The sequence below is a fragment of the Salmo trutta genome, chromosome 25, assembly GCF_901001165.1.
Source record: "Salmo trutta chromosome 25, fSalTru1.1, whole genome shotgun sequence".
Classification (NCBI taxonomy): domain Eukaryota; kingdom Metazoa; phylum Chordata; class Actinopteri; order Salmoniformes; family Salmonidae; genus Salmo; species Salmo trutta.
In genome coordinates, this window is record NC_042981.1 from 25,027,950 (window position 1) to 25,049,056 (window position 21,107).

Sequence of the window (21,107 nt, forward strand, 5' to 3'; positions counted from 1 at the left end):
GATTAATCGGCATCGGATTTTTTGGTCCTCCAATAATCGGCATCGAAAAATCATAAATCTGTCAACCTCTAGTTTTAAGGGTACTAATTTAATGAAGCTGCCACCTGGGGCAACTGATTTGTGACTTGCCCTTCGTGCCCGCTATCATACTCCATTATTCTGTATCTCTTTGTGACTCATTTGTATACAGGTAGATCATAGAGGCCACATTTCTGATTGGCAGATGAGTGGCAAACCTGATTAGAAGAACCTGCTGCTCATCTGTTGTTCTTTACAAATGCTGTTTTTAATTAAAGCAAATTGTACCTACACACTGAAGAAGGCAGTAAAGCCGAAACGTCTGTGTACGCTTTCTCTGAATCAGAAAAAAAATGAACATTGAATAATGAAGTAAGCTTTATGCAATATATTTTTTAGAGCGAACCTATTACACCTCTTTGTTTGTTTGAATTCGCAGGTTTTACGCACCAGCCAACCTTCTGCGAGAGCGCGATGGTTCTCTTTTGTTTACATATTTACATTACAGCATATTGGATGACTGTCATTCATATTCCATTCACCCAGCTCAATGTAACATCGATAGGTTTAGGCTGCTACATGAAACTCTAATTTTCCCTATACCCAGGGAAACAACCTAGCCTTTGAATGAAAGTTTACAACATAGGTGCAGAGGTCGAAAGAAATTTGAATAATCAAGGTGACAGACATTGACACATTCAATACCACCTTGCACGCTCTTGCCTGAATCTAGCTGATCTAGGGTGTAATTATTAGTCCAACAGTTGCAAACGATAGTTTCTGTTGGACAAATTCAGGTATGTTTATCACTGTTTCGTTCCATTTGCTTCTGTTTAAGAAACGTTTTTCAACAGAATTGGCAGAATGAATACACCCCTGATCACACGCAAACACAGTTCACTTTCATAGAAGCCACATACAAACAGCATGGTCCCTTTGATAGTTGTATAATTCCTTCTCACATCTATGCGCTCTCCTCCTCTCACCTTTTCCCTACGCTTGTTCATTTTAGTGCACAGCACATCAGCAGTCTGTGACCAGGGGAAAAATCTTTCCAAGCCCAACCTTCAAATCATAACCGCCACACACAGCCTATATCGTAGTCACCATATAACGTCATTGTCAACATAGCTACTAGAAGTAACGTGCTAGTAAACCCGCTACAATCATGCAGTACAGTGTACAGTCAGCAGCTCAGCAGTTACACCGGCGGACCCTGGTGACAATACATTAATAAAACCAAAAGCTTACCTTAACTTGGAAGAATTCCAGTGTTGGATATCCATAGCCGGCTAACTAATATAGCATCACTCTCTCTGTTTGAGCCGGGTGTTTTAGTAGGATAAACTATCTAGCTGCATTCTCTAGCTAAGAAAATTTAAAATATATATATTATGAAATATATATCTGTTTTAGTGTCTTCTTCGCCTTCATTTTTCCAACACCATCATTAAGTTTGCTGACGACACAACAGTGGTAGGCCTGAACACCAACAACGATGAGACGGTCTATGAGGAGGAGGTCAGAGAACCGGCAGTGTGGTGCCAGGACAACATCCTCTCCCTCATTGTGAGCAAGACAAAGGAGCTGATCGTGGACTACAGGAAAAGGCGGTCCGAACAGGCCCCCATTAACATTGACGGGGCTGTTGTGGAGCGGGTTGAGAGTTTCAAGTTCCTTGGTGTCCACATCACCAACGAACTATCATGGTCCAAACATACCAAGACAGTCGTGAAGAGGGCACGACAAAACCTTTTCCCCCTCAGGAGACTGAAAAGATTTGGCATGGATCCCCAGATCTTCAAAAGGTTCTACAGCTGCACCATCGAGAGCATCCTGACCGGTTGCATCACCGTCTGGCATGGTAACTGCTCGGCATCTGACCGTAAGGCGCTACAGAGGGTAGTGTGAACGGCCCAGTACATCACTGGGGCCAAGCTTCCTGCCATCCAGGACCTATATAATAGGCAGTGTCAGAGGAAAGCACATAAAATTGTCAGAGACTCCAGTCACCCAAGTTATAGACGAGTTTCTCTGCTACCACATGGCAAGCAGTACCAGAGCTTCAAGTCTAGGACCAAAAGGCTCCTCAACAGCTTCTACCCCCAAGCCATAAGACTGCTGACCAATTAATAAAATCACCACTGGACAATTTACACTGACCCCTCCCCCCCTCCTGTACACTGCTGCTACTTGCTGTTTATTATCTATACATAGTCACTTCACCCCCACCTACATGTACAAATTACCTCAACTAACCTGTACCCCCGCATACTGACTCGGTACAGGTGCCCCCTGTATAAAGCCTCGTTATTGCTATTCTTAGTGTCTTACTTTTTATTTTAGTCTATTTGGTAAATATTTTCTTAACTCTTCTTGAACTGCACTGTTGGTTAAGGGCTTGTAAGTAAGCATTTCACGGTAAAGTCTACACTTGTTGTATTTGGCCATGTGACAAATAAAGGTTGATTTGATTTGAATATGGGCCCTTGAAGAAAGATGTTGCCCAATACCTTGCACAGTAGTCCTTTTACCACAGAACCCTAGAGCAGGGGTAGGAAACCCTGTTCCAGACGTGCTGCAGGTACTGAAGGATTTTGTGCCAACTAGGCACCACACCAGGAGTACGTTCAGTTCTCTTGAATGTTTGCTACTTTGAGGAACAGTTTGTACTGAACGTCACGTTTTCCCAAAACATTATTGTACGTTCTTGAACAGACTTTGAGATACATTTGATCTGTTCGGTGGGTGTGCGGCTTGTAGCAATAAGTGATGTAATTAAAGGGCTGCAGTGTATTTTGAACCCACAACCCAACCTTTCCCTGTTTTTCAACTAGTCGTTCAGTACAGCACCGTTTCCGTTCAATTGAAAGTTCTATTATGTTTTTATGTACTGAACGCAGCCCTGACCAACTAAACGAATTGATCAATCAAATGTATTTATAAAGCCCTTCTTACATCAGCTGATGTCAAAAAGTGCTGTACAGAAACCCAGCCTAAATCCCCAAACAGCAAGCAATGCAGGTGTAGAAGTACGGTGGCTAGAAAAAACTTCCTAGAAAGGCCAAATTGATCAGTTCAGTGCCTAAATTCAACACACCTGGTTGCCTACCCCTACCCTAGAGGTATTAGTAAATGCTTATTTTTTATTTAACCTTTATTTAACTAGGCAAGTCAGTTAAGAACAAATTCTTATTTACAATGACGGCCTTCCCCGGCCAAACCCGAACAACGCTGGGCCAATTGTGCGCCGCCCTATGGGACTCCCAATCATGGCTGGATGTGATTCAGCCTTGATTCGAACCAGGGACTGTAGTGACGCCTCTTGCACTGAGATGCAGTACCTTTGACCGCTGCGCCACTCGGGAGCTGAATATTGTATGCGAATTTCCATATATCAATGACACTAACAAAAAGGTTAAATTGTTCAGCAACATGTGCAGTAAATGCTAACATGGCTTTGGTGATGAAAGGTACATAATGCATATATTGTCATCAGGCCACTGCATGCTGTGACATGGACCTGGATAGTGACACATCCTTCTGTCATACTGAACGCCGCCCAGTCAAATGCAATCAATTAACACGTTGTGGCATTGATCAACCAATGGTGTGTTAGATACCACCCTCATACGTTTGCTTGACACCCCTCATTATCATATTGGAGGAAGAACTACAGAAATAAATCATATAAATGAATAAAATGAACGAAAGAGGGAAAGAAAGGTTATTGATGGATTCAATAAAATGTTGTTTTTATTGCTCTCGTATTCTCAGTTTGTCAGTGTCAAAGTAGCCTGTCATTTGGATCATTTGTGAGGTATAAAAAAGATTCTGCTTGAGTTTCCAGTCATCTAAAATCATGAATAATTGCATTAAATGCATTTCTTTCCCATGTGTAAACTTCTGCAATCACATTGAGGCTACTGCTCTATGCCAGTACGCAAAAGCGATGATAATGCATGCAATGCTTTATTATGAAGGCGATTCTTTTTTCATCCGTTCCGGTACCTTAGAGCCCAACCAGGTCACCTTCATCTCTGGCTCACTTTTTGTTCCGGCACCTCCAAATGTACAAATTAAGCACTGTGCATACTTCTGAAGGCAATACTTACCGGTCCTTGAATAATGGTGAGCAGGTACATCCTGTAACAGCCCTATGAACAAAGGTTGAAATGCAGCCAGAGTGCCTGACCCCCACTGTCTGCAATTATACTTAACCTCTTATTGGCACCTTTTTTTAAATGTTCGCCTAAAATGACATACCCAAATCTAACTGACTGTAGCTCAAGCCCTGAAGCAAGGATATGCATATTCTTGGTACCATTTGAAAGGAAACACTTTGAAGTTTATGTAAATGTAAAAGGAATGTAGGAGAATATAACACATTAAATCTGGTAAAAGATAATACAAAGAAAAAGCCAACCGTTTTTTTGTATTTCTTTTGTACCATCATCTTTGAAATGCAAGAGAAAGGCCATAATGTATTATTCCAGCCCAGGTGCAATTTAGATTTTGGCCACTGAATGGCAGCAGTGTATGTGCAGTTTTAGACTGATCCAATGAACCATTGCATTTCTGTTCAAACTGATGTATCAAGACTGCCCAAATTTATGGAATAATATGCCTACCCATGTGAGAGACGCAGACTCAGTCTCAACCTTTAAGTCTTTACTGAAGACACATCTCTTCAGTAGGTCCTATGATTAAGTGTAGTCTGGCCCAGGGGTGTGAAGGTGAACAGAAAGGCTGGAGCAACGAACCGCCTTTGCTGTCTCTGCCTGGCCGGTTCCCCTCCCTCCACTGGGATTCTCTGCCTCTACCCCTATTACAGGGGCTGAGTCACTGGCTTACTGGTGTTCTTCCATGCCGTCCCTAGGAGGGGTGCGTCACTTGAGTGGGTTGAGTCACTGACGTGGTCTTCCTGTCTGGGTTGGCGCCCCCCCTTGGGTTCTGCCGTGGCGGAGATCTTTGTGGGCTATACTCGGCCTTGTCTCGGGATGGTAAGTTGGTGGTTGGAGATATCCCTCCAGTGGTGTGGGGGCTGTGCTTTGGCAAAGTGGGTGGGGTTATATCCTACCTGTTTGGCCCTGTCTGGGGGTTTCATCGGATGGGGCCACAGTTTCTCCTGACCCCTCCTGTCTCAGCCTCCAGTATTTATGCTGCAGTAGTTTATGTGTCGGGGGGCTAGGGTCAGTCTGTCACATCTGGAGTATTTCTCTTGTCTTTTCCGGTGTCCTGTGTGAATTTAAATATGCTCTCTCTAATTCTCTCTTTCTCTTTCTCTCTCGGAGGACCTGAGCCCTAGGACCATGCCTCAGGACTACCTGGCTTGATGACTCCTTGCTGTCCACAGTCCACCTGGCCGTGCTGCTGCTCCAGTTCCAACTGTTCTGCCTGCGGCTATGGAACCCTGACCTGTTCACCGGACGTGCTACCTGTCCCAGACCTGCTGTCCCAGACCTGTTGGAACCCTGACCTGTTCACCGGACGTTCAACCTGTCCCAGACCTGCTGTTTTCAACTCTCTAGAGACAGCAGGAGCGGTAGAGATACTCTCAAAGATCGGCTATGAAAAAGCCAACTGACACTTACTCTTGTGTTACTGACTTGTTGCACCCTCGACAACTACTATGATTATTATTATTTGACCATGCTGGTCATTTATGAACATCTTGGCCATGTGCTGTTATAATCTCCACCCGGCACAGCCAGAAGAGGACTGGCCACCCCTCATAGCCTGGTTCCTCTCTAGGTTTTGGCCTTTCTAGGGAGTTTTTCCTAGCCACCGTGCTTCTACACCTGCATTGCTTGCTATTTGGGGTTTTAGGCTGGGTTTCTGTACAGCACTTTGAGATATCAGATGATGTAAGAAGGGCTATATAAATAAATTTGATGTGCCTAATTTATTTATTAATAACTTTTCATATTCAAAACTGTGCACTTTCCTCAAACAATAGCATGGCATTCTTTCACTGTAATAGCTACTGTAAATTGGACAGTGCAGTTAGATTAACAAGAATTTAAGCTTTCTGCCAATATCAGATATACCTATGTCCTGGGAAATGTCCTTGTTACTTACAACCTCATGCTAATCTCATTAGCCTACATTAGCTCAACCGTCCCGCAGGGGACCCACCAATCCTGAAGAAGTTTTAAGAGGTCCAATCCATCCTGCATGATTAAATTTTCCCCCACTGCGAGTCAGACTGCAGACTCTACGCTTTCAGCACCGCATAAATCACTGTGAGAAATAAAACAATTACAATAAAAAAAGTGATTGCCAGTTTGGGTCGATGGGAAATAAGAATCACAAATAAATGAGTCAGGGAGATAGCCCACAGGGATGATTTGAACAGTGATAATTATGGAAATGATGTGAGAATCAGTACATAAGCAACTTCTGGGTAATTTGAATGGAGAAAAACTGGTGATTTTGGTTAGTAACAGTAGAGGTTCAACTCTACTATGAAACACCTGCAGAATATCCTTTTACACACCCACACTTGTGCTAGGTCCCCCTGACCCGTTGCCATCGCAACATGTCCAAATATATCACCATGCCATTATTAATGTTTCCATGGGGTGCATTCAATTATAAAAGGAATTTCAGTAGGAGAATACAACGAAGAAAAACGAGGTATAAAAGAGACAGGTCTTTTCAACCTACCCTGTGATGCAAGTTACCACAGCCAACATGCTGTGCTCCAAGAGAAAGGAGAGCCTAAACTCTAAACTGCAAAATTATCGCATCAATTCATGCGATTTATAGTGATATGGATTTTTACATATCGCCCAGCCAGCTCTACTCTTTACTATCAGTTATCTCCCTGGAACAGCTGCCGACCCAACCAACCAACACCATGGAAAAGATAAAACAACAAAGCCCATTTACTTACATCCCACTATCATCATGGCCACAGAGAAGATCTTCTCTCTGTCCGTGGTGGGGGCGATGTTGCCGAACCTGATGGTGGTCAGACTGGTCATGGTGAAGTACAGAGAGGCGATGTACAGAGAGTTTTTCCCAGGGCCGCCCTCCCATTGACCTGAGCCACTGGCATTGTAGGAGTACGGCGAGCCGAGGTTGATGGCTAAGTGATAGAGCCAGCTGTCCGTCCTGATGTTGTTGGTGACCTCGTCAATGACCTCGTAGTGTCCAATGCTGTACCAGATGCAGGCCATCCAGTGGGCCACCAGGCCAAACATACACATCAGTAAGACCAGTACAGCTGCTCCATACTCCAAGTAGTGTTCCAGTTTATGGGCCACCCGGCCTAGATGCAGCAGGCGCACCGCCTTCAAATAACTGAACAGTCTGCGAATACCCTGCAAGAGACACAGAGAGGGAACATGGTAAAGGGTTAGTTAGGGTCAGGGTTGTTAGTGCTACATGTTGACATGTAGCACTAACCCCCCTCCGCCCTCAAATTAGCATGATGTAATCAACCCAACTGGACCTGGGGTACAAAAACATGGATACATTTCCATCTCAGTAAATGTCATCTAAATAAGGCTAAACAATGTTCTATGACTGGAGCTGAATAGGATAAAAGTAGTCATAATTGCAGCTTTCCCACTAGTTTATAAAACAGAATATAGTGCCTCAAAAAAAACTGAATACAGATGTAATTTAGCCTTCATATCTCACTTCACACAAAATTGATGTCTCTGAATCAAACAGCTCATCTTGCATTCAGAGTTCTCTCTTCTGATGTAAGCAACACATGTTCTCCAAAGTGCTTGTGTTCTGTCTATGTAATAACACAACTTTCCCAGAGAGGACACAAAAGCAGTTGGCTGAGAAAACAAGCAGACAACAAACAAAAGGATTCTGCTAATATGGAAAAGAGGCAAAAAAACTCTAGTAGCTTGCATCGTGTAAATTGTGCTACTGTATCTACATTATCTCTGCACAAACTGAAGCACAGGTGGAAGGCAGGTGAGTCTCCACAAGGCAACAACATCCAGAGATTGTAAACATTTCACTAACATGAATCTCCATACGCTGCTTTTATCAGATGAAGTATTGCAGCAACATGAAAGTACATAAAAGACAAACTTTCTATCCACTAATATGACATTAAAGAAGTCAGTGGAGGAGCTGTACTGTAGCTGTGGGCAGGTCTAACTAACATGCCACCTTCCCCATCATCGCCTCCCCTCTGTCCCTCTTCTCATCTCTCCTCTTATCCCCTCTTCTCTCACAGCAGCAAAGGCTTCCCCTGAGACCCCAGCTCAGCTCATGATAAATTCCCTTTATTTAACTTCATTGGGGTAGGGGGCAGTATTTTGACGTCCGGATGAAAAGCGTGCCCGAAGTAAACTGCCTGCTACTCAGGCCCAGAAGGTAGGATATGCATATTATTAGTAGATTTGGATAGAAAACACTCTGACGTTTCTAAAACTGTTTGAATGATGTCTGTGAGTATAACAGAACTCATATGGCAGGCAAAAACCTGAGAAAAAAATCCAACCAGGAAGTGTGGAAATCTGAGGTTTGTAATTTTTCAAGTGATTGCCTATCTAATACAGTGTCTGTGGGGTCCTTTTGCACTTCCTACGGCTTCCATTAGATGTCTTTAGAACATTCTTAGAACGTCTTTCGAACGTTGTTTCATGCTTCTACTGTGAATGGGGAGAGAATAAGAGCCATTGGAATCAGATGACTGATAAAATGACATGAGCTCAGACAGGCGCGCGCCCGTGAGAGTTAGGTGTGTTCCTTTTCATTTCTGAAGACAATGGAATTGTCCGGTAGGAATATTATCGAAGATTTATGATAAAAACATCCTAAAGATTGATGTTATACATCGTTTGACATGTTTCTACGAACTGTAATATAACTTTTTTCACTTTGTCTGAACTTACTGCGCTTTGGACATAAAGGATGGACTTTATCGAAACAAAACAAACATTTATTGTGGAACTGGGATTCCTGGGAGTGCATTCCGATGAAGATCATCAAAAGGTAAGTGAATATTTATAATGTTATTTGTGACTTCTGTTGACTCCAAAATGGGGGGTATCTGTATGGCTTGTTTTGATGTATCAGCGCTGTACTCAGATTATTGCAAAGTGTACTTTCGCCAGTAAAACTTTTTTGAAATCTGACACAGCGGTTGAATTAAGGAGAAGTGCATCTATAATTCTTTGAATAACAGTTGTATATTTTATCAACGTTTATGATGAGAATTTCTGTAAATTGATGTGCTCATTCACCGGAAGTTTTGGGAGGCAAAACATTTCTGAACATTACACACCAATGTAAAATGGGGTTTTTGGATATAAATATGAACTTTATCGAGCAAAACATACATGTATTGTGTAACATGAAGTCCTATGAGTGCCATCTGATGAAGATCATCAAAGGTTAATGATTCATTTTAACTGCATTTCTGGTTTTTGTGAAGCCTCTCCTTGCTTGGAAAATGGCTGTGTGGTTTTTCTTGTCTAGGCGCTGTCCTAACATAATCTAATGTTATGCTTTCGCCGTAAAGCCTTTTTGAAATCGGACACTGTGGTTGGATTAACGAGAAGTGTATCTTTAAAATGGGATATAATAGTTGTATGTTTGAGAAATTTGAATTATGAGATTTTTGTTGTTTTGAATTTGGCGCCCTGCTATTTCACTGGCTGTTGGCGAGTGTGTCCCGCAGGTGGGGCACAGAGAGGTTAACTATCAATGCAAGAGAAGCGCGCCGATGTTTTTTAACGTTTATATAACTAGGCAAGTCACTTAAGAACAAATTCTTATTTTACAATGATGGCCTACCCCGGCCAAACCGTCCCCTAACCAAGAAAAGGCTGAGTCAATTGTGCACCGCCCTATGGGACTCCCGATCACGGCCGGTTGTGATACAGCCAGGGATCGAACCAGGGTCAGTAGTGACGCCTTTAGCACTGAGATGCAGTGCCTTAGACCACTGCGCCACTCTAGAGCCTACATCATTGCTCCTGAGACATTGGCTATCGGGATGTAGTACGCTGTTTACCAGGTATCATGCTTCTTATATCATTATACCTGTGCGCTAAATTAGCCTAATGCTAACCCAAACCCCCACAGCCAGCCTTGGCGCGAGGCTAATGATTACACCAAACCCCCACAGCCAGCGTTAGCGCTAAGCTAATGCTAACCCAAACCCCGCCAGATAGCCTTAGTGCTAGGCTAATGCTAACCCCAAACTGATCAGGCCCACACTGGTAAACCCTAGAGAGGCACACAAACCTAAACTAATATACAGCAGGAGACTATTCATCTAATGTATCCTGAACAGACACCAATACAAGACATAATTCACCCCTTCACGCCAGCTTCAAGTAACAGCAGGGAACCTCCCATTCTAGCCACCTGGGCACCTCAGCCTTTAATACAGCAAACATGTATTTTATATAACATATATACACTGAGTGTAGAAAACATTAAGAACACTTGCTCTTTCCATGACAGACTGACCAGGTGAATCCAGGTGAATCCAGGCGAAAGCTATGATCCCTTATTGATGTCACTTGTTAAATCCACATGAATCAGTGAAGATGAAGGAGAGGAGACAGGTTAAAGAAGGATTTTTAAGCCTTGAGACCACTGAGAGATCAAATCAAATGTTATTTGACATGCGCCGAATACAACAGGTGAAGACCTTACACTGAAATGTTTACTTACAAGCCCTTAACCAACAACTCAGTTAAGAAAAATAAGTGTTAAGTAAAAAATAAAAACAACAAATAATTAAAGAGGAGCAGTAAAATGATGTAGTTAATGGCGCCGGAGGATACGGCTGCCGTTTTACGGTCCCCTAAACAATTGTGCTATTGTGTGTGTTTTTTCACGTTATTTGTAAATTATTTTATACATAACGTTTCTGCCAACGTCTCTTATGACCAACAAGAGCTTCTAGATATCAGGACAGCGATTACTCACCACGTACTGGAAGAGGATTTTTTCTTTAACGAGTCGGATGCAAAGGATTTACTCCAGACACTCGACAAGGCCCTCATTCCCCTCATTTGCAGAAGAATGGAGACGGAGATATTGGGGACGTAGGTCTGGGTGCATTGTAGGGCGAGTGGGTAATCTGCCTTTACCATCGGTCCTATTAACCAACGTACAATCACTGGATAATAAAATAGAGTAAATACGAGCATGTATATCCTACCAACGGGACATTAAAAACTGTAATATCTTATGTTTCACTGAGTCGTGGCTGAACGACAACATGAATAACATACAACTGCCGGGTTTTACGCTTTTTCGGCAGGATATAACAGCTGCCTCTAGTAAGACAAGGGGTGTCGGTCTATGTATATCTGTAAACGGCTGGTGCATGAAATCTAAGGAAGCCTCAAGGTTTTGCTCACGTGAGGTAGAGTATCTCATGATAAGCTGTAGACCACACTATTTACCAAGAGTTTTCATCTATATTCTTCGTAGCTGTCTATTTACTACCACAAACTGATGCTGGTACTAAGACCGCACTCAATGAGCTGTATACGAGCATAAGCAAACAGGAAAACGCTCATCCAGAGGTGGCGCTCCTAGTGGACTTTAATGCAAGGAAACTTAAATCCGTTTTACCTAATTTCTACCAGCATGATAAATGTGCAACGAGAGGGGGGAAAAAAAGAAAAAAAAACCTAGACCACCTTTACTCCACACACAGAGCTGCGTACAAATCTCTCCCTCCATTTATCCTCCTGATTCCTGCTTACGAGCAAAAACTAAAGCAAGAAGCACCAGTGACTCGGTCAACAAAAAAGTGGTCAGATGAAGGAGATGCTAAGCTACAGGACTGTTTTTCTAGCTCTGATTGGAATATGTTCTGGGATTCTTCCGATGGCATTGAGGAGTGCACCACATCAGTCACTGGCTTCATCAAAAAGTGCATTGATGACGTCGTCCCCACAGTGACTGTACGTACCCCAACCAGAAGCCATGGATTACAGGCAACATCCGCACTGAGCTAAAGGCTAGAGCTGCCGCTTTCAAGGAGCGGGACACTAACCTGGAAGCTTATAAGAAATCCCGCAATGCCCTCCGACGAACCATTAAACAGGCAAAGCGTCAATACTGAACTAAGATTGAATTGTACTACACTGGCTCCGACGTTTGTCGGATGTGGCAGGGCTTGCAAACTATTACAGACTACAAAGGGAAGCACAGCCGGGAGCTGCCCAGTGACACGAGCCTACCAGATGAGATAAATTACTTCTACGCTCGCTTCGAGGCAAGTAACACTGAAACATGTATGAGAGCATCAGCTGTTCCGGACAACTGTGTGATCACGCTCTCTGACTGTGTTATACATCCCTCCAGAAGTACCTTTAGATTATGTCCTTAAAAACATTATCTCAAAGATCCCCCCCCCCCACCCACTACCCTTTCCCTGAGCAAGCCTACCGCACCTCATCCACATTCATAAAGGCGATGATGATGCCGTAGGGCAGGCAGGAGAGCAGGTCGATGACAAACCAGATCTTTATGAAGTTCCTCCTGATCAGCTTGGGGTGTGAGATTATCTCCCTACCAGGCCCCATGAAGGTGGTGTGGAAGTCAAACACGATGTCCACCAGGAATATGACATCCACCACACTGTCCAGCACGAGCCACACAAAGTTGTTCAGCTTGGTAATGAAGGACACATTATAGGGCACCATGATTGCCGTGTAGAAGGTGAGGACGAGGATGACCCAGTCCCAGGGGGTCTTGAAGGTGCAGTAGGGGAGGATAATGTGGGAGGAGTAAATTAACGGTTCCAGCACAGTATCTACTACGCTTTGTTTTCGGGACAGACTGGGTCACTCAGAGTTACAATTTCGTCAATTCTTTGCTTGCCAAGGATTATAGGCTTGAGGTGGCTTCCTTGATCACGCAGGTCGCCAGCCTATGTAAGAAACTGGGGAAAATGCAGAGTGGAATATTTACCTTTTCTACGCCGGTGGCTGGACGGCGTTCGCGCTTGTTGAATCCATCGCCGCCTTGTCGTTTGTCGCTATCCGATTGCCCGGAGTTCGTTTGCCAGGGAGCCATCTCCTGCCTCTCCTCCCCCATCTGACAGCGGAATCGAAGGAGCACAGCAAGAGGAGCATGGCAATCAACGATGGTTGCATGTCACGAGCCGTGGAAAGCAGTCTACACTCCCAATGAGAGGCCCAGAGCGGATACAAACAAAGAATAGTTGCCTGAACTTCCTTCACCTTCATCGCTGAGGGTACATGTGTCTGCCCCGATTACTCTAGGAAGAGTCTTGGTGGGTCCAAACACTTAAGATTGATGGAGGCCACTGTTTTCTTGGGGACCTTCAATCCTGCAGAAATGTTTTGGTACCCTTCCTCATGTCTGTGCCTCGACACAATCCTGTATTGGAGCTCTACAGACAATTCCTTTGACCTGATTACTTGTTTTTTGCTCTGATTCTCTGGTCTGATGAAACCAAGATTGAACTCTTTGGCCTGAATGCCAAGCATCACGTCTGGAGGAAACCTGCCACCATCCTTACAGGGAAGCATGGTGGTGGCAGCAACGTGCTGTGGGGGTGTTTTTTAGCAGCAGGGACTGGGAGACTAGTCAGGATTGAGGCAAAGATGAACGGAGCAAAGTACAGAGAGATCCTTGATGAAAACCAGCTTCCAGAAATCTCAGGACCTCCTTTTGGCAACCTCCAAGCGGGCTGTCATGTGCCTTTTACTGAGGAGTGGCTTCCATCTGGCCACTCTACCATAAAGGCCTGATTGGTGGAGTGCTGCAGAGATGGTTGTCCTTCTGGAAGGTTCTCCCATTTTCACAGAGGAGCTCTGGAGCTCTGTCAGAGTGACCATCAGAAATGTTTTGGTATGCTTCCTCATGTCTGTGCCTCGACACAATCCTGTATCGGAGCTCTAGAGACAACTCCTTCGACCTGATTACTTGTTTTTTGCTCTGACATGCACTGTCAACTGTGGGACCTTATATAGACAGGTGTGTGCCTTTCCAAATTATGTCCAATCAATTGAATTTACCACAGGTGGACTCCAATCAAGTTGTAGAAACATCAAGGATGATCAATGGAAACAGGATGCACCTGAGCTCAATTTCAAATCTCATAGCAAAGGGTCTGAATATTTATCTAAATAAGCTATTTGTTTTTTAATACATTTGCAAAAATTTCTAAAAACCTGTCCGCTTTGTCATTATTGGGTATTGTGTGTAAATTTACAAGAATTAAAAAATAAAATTAGAATAAGGCTGTAACATAAAAAAAAGGGAAGGGGTCTGAATACACTGGCCATTCCCAAAGCCTGCACCTCCTATGTCGCGTTCATTCCAGTTTTCCGTCACCAACACCTGGAACGAGTTGCAAAAGACCCTTAAACTAGACAATACTATCCCACCACACTCCTTCAAAAACATTAACTGTGCTGCTATCTGATTATTAAGTCTGTTGTTTTGCCTTGTACTTTTCTGCTCTAACCCACTGTGAATATTTGTGATTGTTGTATATTTGAGGAATTTGTACCTTTAATATGGTATTGTGTGTTCTCTTGCTCACTGTTGCAATGTTATACCTCTTGGCTAGGTCGTTATTGTAAATTAAAATTGGTTCTCCTCAATTGACTTATCTGGTTAAAAACAAGTTTTAATTTAACCTTTATTTAACAGGGCAAGTCAGTTAATTAAGAACAAATTATCATTTACAATGACGGCATACCCCGGTCAAAACCTCACCCGGACGATTCTGGGTCAATTGTGCGCCGCCCTATGGGAATCCCAATCACAGCCGGTTAAGATACAGCCTGGAAACGAACCAGGGATTGTAGTGACACCTCTAGCACTGAGATGCAGTGCCTTAGACAGCTGCGCCACTCGGGAGCCCCAAAATGAAGGTGAAATAAATACCAGAGAGAGAATTAGGGCTTTGAAATAGCCCTCAGGTCTCTAAGCTCAGATCCTCTTTCACTTTGTCTCTTAGGGAGATTAATTCAGCTATTTTCCCCAAAGTACATCAAGGTAAAAGGAGACCGGTGGCAGAGACCCATACAGGCAACAGTGGCAGCCTCCTCACAATATAGCTCACCAGTTTGTAAAAAACAGAAATGAGTTACCTCTGGTTCGTTCGGCTATTCCTATGGGCCTATATTCTTATATTGCTCTCTATGACACTGCAACAGATACAATTGACCTCTCCCAGATGAAAAGAGGGTTAGGAGTTGTGTAACTCATTGTGTCACCAGGGCAGAGCAACACTCCACATGTAAAGAGCCCCCAATCTGAACTGGAACAGCACAAAAGAGCCTTGTAAAACAGGCTAATGCACATCCTGCTAGCTTTATAGAACAAAGAGAAAACGACCTGACCAGAACACTATGACAACCAAATACAATGCGACGACTCTACAAATAGCAAGAACAAGTCAAAGCATTACCCCCCAAAAAACTGTATATGATAATCAAATACTTTCTACTCAAATACAGTAAATAATGGACAATTTGGAATTCAAAGCGTGGAGGACCAAAGGGAAAAAACACACCGACTCAACCATTTACATTCACATTTTAGTCATTTAGCAGACGCTCTTATCCAGAGCGACTTACAGTAGTGAATGCATACATTTTCTTTTTTTCCCCCCGTACTGGTCCCCCGTGGGAATCGAACCCACAACCCTGGCGTTGCAAACACCATGCTCTACCAACCGAGCCACACGGGACCGCCGTGGCTTTGTGAAACACAGAGTAGGTGAACGGATGATCTCCACATGTGTGGTTCCCACCATGGATGAGGTGGTGTGATGGTGTGGGGTTGCTTTGCTGGTGACACTGTCAGTGATTTATTTAGAATTCAAGGCACACTTAACCAGCATGGCTACCACAGCATTCTGCAGCGATACGCCATACCATCTGGTTTGCGCTTAGTGGGACTATCATTTGTTCTTCAACAGGACAATAACCCAACACACCTCCAGGCTATTTGACCAAGAAGGAGAGTGATGGAGTGCTCCATCAGATGACCTGGCCTCCACAATCACCACACCTCAACCCAATTGAGATGGTTTGGGATGAGTTGGAACACAGAGTGAAGAAAAAGCAGCCAACAAGTGCTCAGCATATGTGGGAACTCCTTCAAGACTGTTGGAAAAGCATTCCAGGTGAAGCTGGTTGAGAGAATGCCAAGAGTGTGCAAAGCCGTCATCACGCCAAAGGGTGGCTACTTTGAAGAATGTAAAATATAAAATCTATTTTGATTTGTTTAACACTTTTTTAGTTACTACATTATTCCACGTGTTATTTCATAGTTTTGATGTCTTCACTATTATTCTATAATGTAGAAAATAGTAAAAAATAAATAAAGAAAAACCCTTGAATGAGTATGTGTCCAAACATTTGACTGGTATTGTGTATATATATTTTAAACAGAACAAATCTGAGGGGGCACATGCCCCTGTGCCCTCTGGCAAGAACAGAGCCCAGGGCCAAGACCAAACAACACACAGTGCCTTCAAAAAGTATTCAGACTCCTTGAATTGTTCAACATTGTTACGTTATAGCTTTGTTCTAAAATGTATTAAATAAAAAACAATCCTCAGCAATCTACACACAATACCCCATAATGACAAAGCAAAAACAGGTTGCACTCAGACCCTTTGCTATGAGACTCGAAATTGAGCTCAGGTGCATCATATTTCCATTGATCATCCTTGAGATGTTTCTACAACTTGGAGTCTACCTGTGCTAAATTCAATGAATTGGACATTATTTGGTAAGGCACACACCTGTCTATATAAGGTCCCACAGTTGATAGTGCATGTCAGAGCAAAGACCAAGAAATCAGGTGAAAGGAATTGTCCGTAGAGCTCCGAGACAAGATTGTGTCGAGGCACAGATCAGGGGAAGGGTACCAAAAAAATGTATGCAGCATTGAAGTTCTCCAAGAACGGTGGCCTCCATCATTCTTTAATGGAAGAAGTTTGGAAGAGCCAAGACTTTTCCTAGAGCTAGCCCCCCGTCCAAACTGAGCCATCGGAGGAAAAGGGCCTTGGTCAGGGAGGTGAACAAGAACCCGATGGTCACTCTGACAGAGCTCCTCTGTCGAGATGGAAGAACATTCCAGAAGGACAACCATCTCTGCAGTACTCCACCAAATCAAGCCTTTATGGTAGAGTGGGCAGACGGAAGCCACTCCTCAGTAAAAGGCACCTAACAGCCTGCTTGGAGTTTGACAAAAAGCACCTAAAAACTCAGACTATGAGTAACAAGATTCTCTGGTCTGATGAAATCAAGATTGAACTCTTTGGCCTGAATGACAAGCGTCACGTCTGGAGGAAACCTGGCACCATCCCTACGATGAAGCACGGTGGTGGCAGCATCATGCTGTGGGAAGTTTTTCAGAGGCAGGAACTGTGAGAATAGTCAGGATCGAGGCAAAGATGAACGGAGCAAAGTACAGAGAGATCGTTGATGAAAACCTGCTCCAGAGCACTCAGGACCTCAGACTGGCAATGACCCTAAGCACACAGCCAAGACAACGCAGGAGTGGCTTCAGGACAAGTCTCTGAATGTCCTTGAGCGGTCCAGCGAGAGCCCGGACTTGAACCCAATCGAACATCTCTGAAGAAACCTGAAAATAGCTGTGCAGCAACGCTCCCCATCCAACAGAGCTTGAGAGGATCTGCAGAGAAAAATGGGAGAAACTCCCCAAATACAGGTGTGCCAAGCTTGTAGAGTCATAACCAAGAAGACTCAATGCTTTAAATCGCTGCCAAAAGTGCTACAACAAAGTACTGAGTAAAGGGTAAAAATACCTATATACTGAGTAAAAATACCTATATAAATGTAATATTTCCGTTTTTAATAAATGTGCAAAACATTCTAAAAACCAGTTATTGCTTTGTCATTATGGGGTATAGTGTGTAGATTGATGAGGGGAAAAGGTTTTTATCAATTTTAGAATAAGGCTGTAACGTAACAAAATGTAGAAAAAGTCAAGGGGTCTGAATTCTTTCCGAAGGCACTCATATAGGAGGAAAGGGGAAAAACAACCACTTCTGATCACATCAGCCTCAAGACCATTCCATCTCCAGTCATTCATAGACTGGCTCTTCATAACAAGCAAATAGCCAAAGAGAGACTTACCTGGAGTGGACTCGTCCTTATCCTTAGTGGACTCGTACTCGATGGGCTGCTTGACGACAGTGAGGTCTTTGAAGGTGCACAGGAAGAGAACCACTTTGTCATTCTCATTTCTGATGGGGGCCACCTGCATGTAGAACCACACTGGTACCCCTGCAGGCAGAATAGATTCTTTACAATGTAGTATTAATAATTGCTTTTCTCATAAGGTGCACATTACATTTTGTTTATATTTTCCTTTCTATACAATAATCTACAGTACATATACAATGGCAACAATTAAATTGGAACACTCACTGTTCTTCCTGTATAGAAGGACCTCAAAGCAGTTGGACTCATAAGAAGCAAAGGTCTCTTTGACTTGTCCGTCAGCTCTCCATACATAAAACTGGAGGAAAAGTGACAAATAAAATCAAAAGGATTAGTCATCTGACATATGACCCTTAAAGGGATACTTCAGGATTTTGGCAATGAGGTAGTTTCGCGATCCAATGCTAACTAGTGTTATCGCATTGACTGGAAAACTATGGGTATCTGCTAGCATTAAGTTTTTCCATTTACCATGTGACGCTGACCACAGTGGGATTGTTTCTGAAGTTAGAGCTGCTTTGGAGAAAACCTTAAACCCAACTTTTAGAACAACATTACAATACTATAGCAACTGATTTAAGAGTTTGTAATTTGGGAATGTTTTCTTGGGGTGCTCTAAATTACTATTATATGCATATCTGGCATTGAGAAATAGGTGCTACACTGTCTTTAACCTGTCTGGGCTAGGGGGCAGTATTTTCACGGCCGGATGAAAAACGTACCCAATTTAAACAGGTTATTACTCTGGCCCAGAAACTAGAATATGCATATTATTAGTAGATTTTGATAGAAAACACTGAAGTTTCTAAAACTGTTTGAATGGTGTCTGTGAGTATAACAGAACTCATGCACGCAAAAACCTGAGAAAGTCAACCAGGAAGTGGAGGATCTGAGAATTGTAGTTCTTTCTAGTCCCTTTCGAAACTACAGTATCCGTGGGGTTACTTTGCACTTCCTAAGGCTTCCATTGGCTGTCTTAAGCCTTCAGAAAGTGGTTTGAGCATTCTCCTGTCACTGGGCAGATAATAGGAGCTCAGATTCTGAGTGGACTGCCTGGCAACAAAGGGATTGGATATGCGCAGTCATGCTGTTCCTTCTTTTTCTCCTTGAATGAATACGCTATTGTCCGGTTGCAATATTATCGCAATTTTACATTAAAAAAACCATAAAGATTGATTTTAAACAGCGTTTGACATGCTTCTAAGTACGGTAATGGAACATTTTGACTTTTCGTCTCTGGTTTGCGCTCACGCGTTATGCCTTTGGATAAGTGATCTGTACGCACGAACAAAACGGAGGTATTTGGACATAAATGTGGATTATTTGGAACAAAAACAACATTTCTTGTGGAAGTAGCAGTCCTGGGAGTGCATTCTGACAAAGATCAGCAAAGGTAAGATAATATTTCTAATACTAATTCTGAGTTTAGGTTGCCCCGAACTTGGCGGGTGTCTGTATAGCTCACCGTGATGGCTGAGCTATGTACTCAGAATATTGCTTTGTCCCGTGTGGCTCAGTTGGTAGAGCATGGTGTTTGCAACACTAGAGTTGTGGGTTCAATTCCCACGGGGGACCAGTACGAAAAAAAAAAAGAAAAAAAAATGTATGAAATGTATGCATTCACCACTGTAAGTCGCTCTGGATAAGAGCGTCTGCTAAATGACTAAAATGTAAATATTGAAAAATGTGCTTTCTCCGTAAAGCTATTTTAAAATCTGACACAGCGGTTGCATCCAGGGGTAGTCTGTCTAGAATTCTTTAAATAATTGTTATATATTTTGTCAACATTTATGATTAGTATTTTTGTAAATTGATGTGCACATTCACCGGTCGTTTTGGTGGGAATACATTTTCTGAACATCACGCGCCAATGTAAAATGCTGTTTTTGGATATAAATATGAACTTTATCGAACAAAACATACATGTATTGTGTAACATAATGTCCTAGGAGTGTCATCTGATGAAGATCGTCAAAGGTTAGTGCTTCATTTAGCTGTGTTTTGTGTTTTATTGACATGTCCTTGCTTGGAAAATGGCTGTGTGATTATTTTTGTCTATGTACTCTCCTAACATAAACTAATGTTTTGCTTTCGCTGTAAAGCCTTTTTGAAATTTGTTGTTTTTGAATTTGCCGCCCTGATATAGCCCATAGAAGTTAAGGAGCTCCTTTAGTACCTCAGACTCAGTGACTGCCTGCAGGGAGAAACTTTGTAGCGGGGCAGGGGGAAAAAAGAGGGAGAAGCATCAGGGATAGTCGCATTAGAAGGGGTGGGAGATGAAGAAATGTTGGATGGGCAAGGAGGCATGGCTGAGTCAAATAGGAATCCTGACTTAATGAAGTGGTGATTAAAGATCTCAGCTATGTGCTTCTTGTCAGTAACAACCATATCATCAACATTAAGGGACATGGGCATCTGTGATGAAATACTAAGGTGTCTAAGGTGCAGGGTTACGTAACCGGGTGGAAACCGCCTAGTGATGGCTATTTAACAGTCTGATGGCCTTGAGATAGAAGCTGTTTTTCAGTCACTCGGTCCCAGACTTGTCAACTAAAACCCTCAAACTTTTACAGATGCACAATTGAGAGCATCCTGTCGGGCTGCATCACTGCTTGGTACAGCAACTGCACCGCCCACAACCGCAAGGCTCTCCAGAGGGTGGTGCGGTCTGCACAGCGCATCACCAGGAGCAAACTACCTGCCCTCCAGGACACCTACAGCACCCAGTGTCATAGGAAGGACAAAAAGATGATCAAGAACAACAACCACCCGAGCCACAGCCTGTTTACCCCACTACCATCCAGAAGGCGAGGTCAGTACAGGTGCATCAAAGCTGGGACCGAGAGACTGAAAAACAGCTTCTATCTCAAGGCCATTAGACTGTTAAACAGCCATCACTAA

The 21,107-nt window shown here is 43.2% G+C and overlaps 1 pseudogene; it reads right to left on the reverse strand.

Annotated features, from left to right (window-relative positions):
• LOC115161800 (potassium voltage-gated channel subfamily H member 5-like) overlaps nt 1-21,107 on the reverse strand; it is a 99,474-nt pseudogene that overhangs the window by 60,777 nt on the left and 17,590 nt on the right.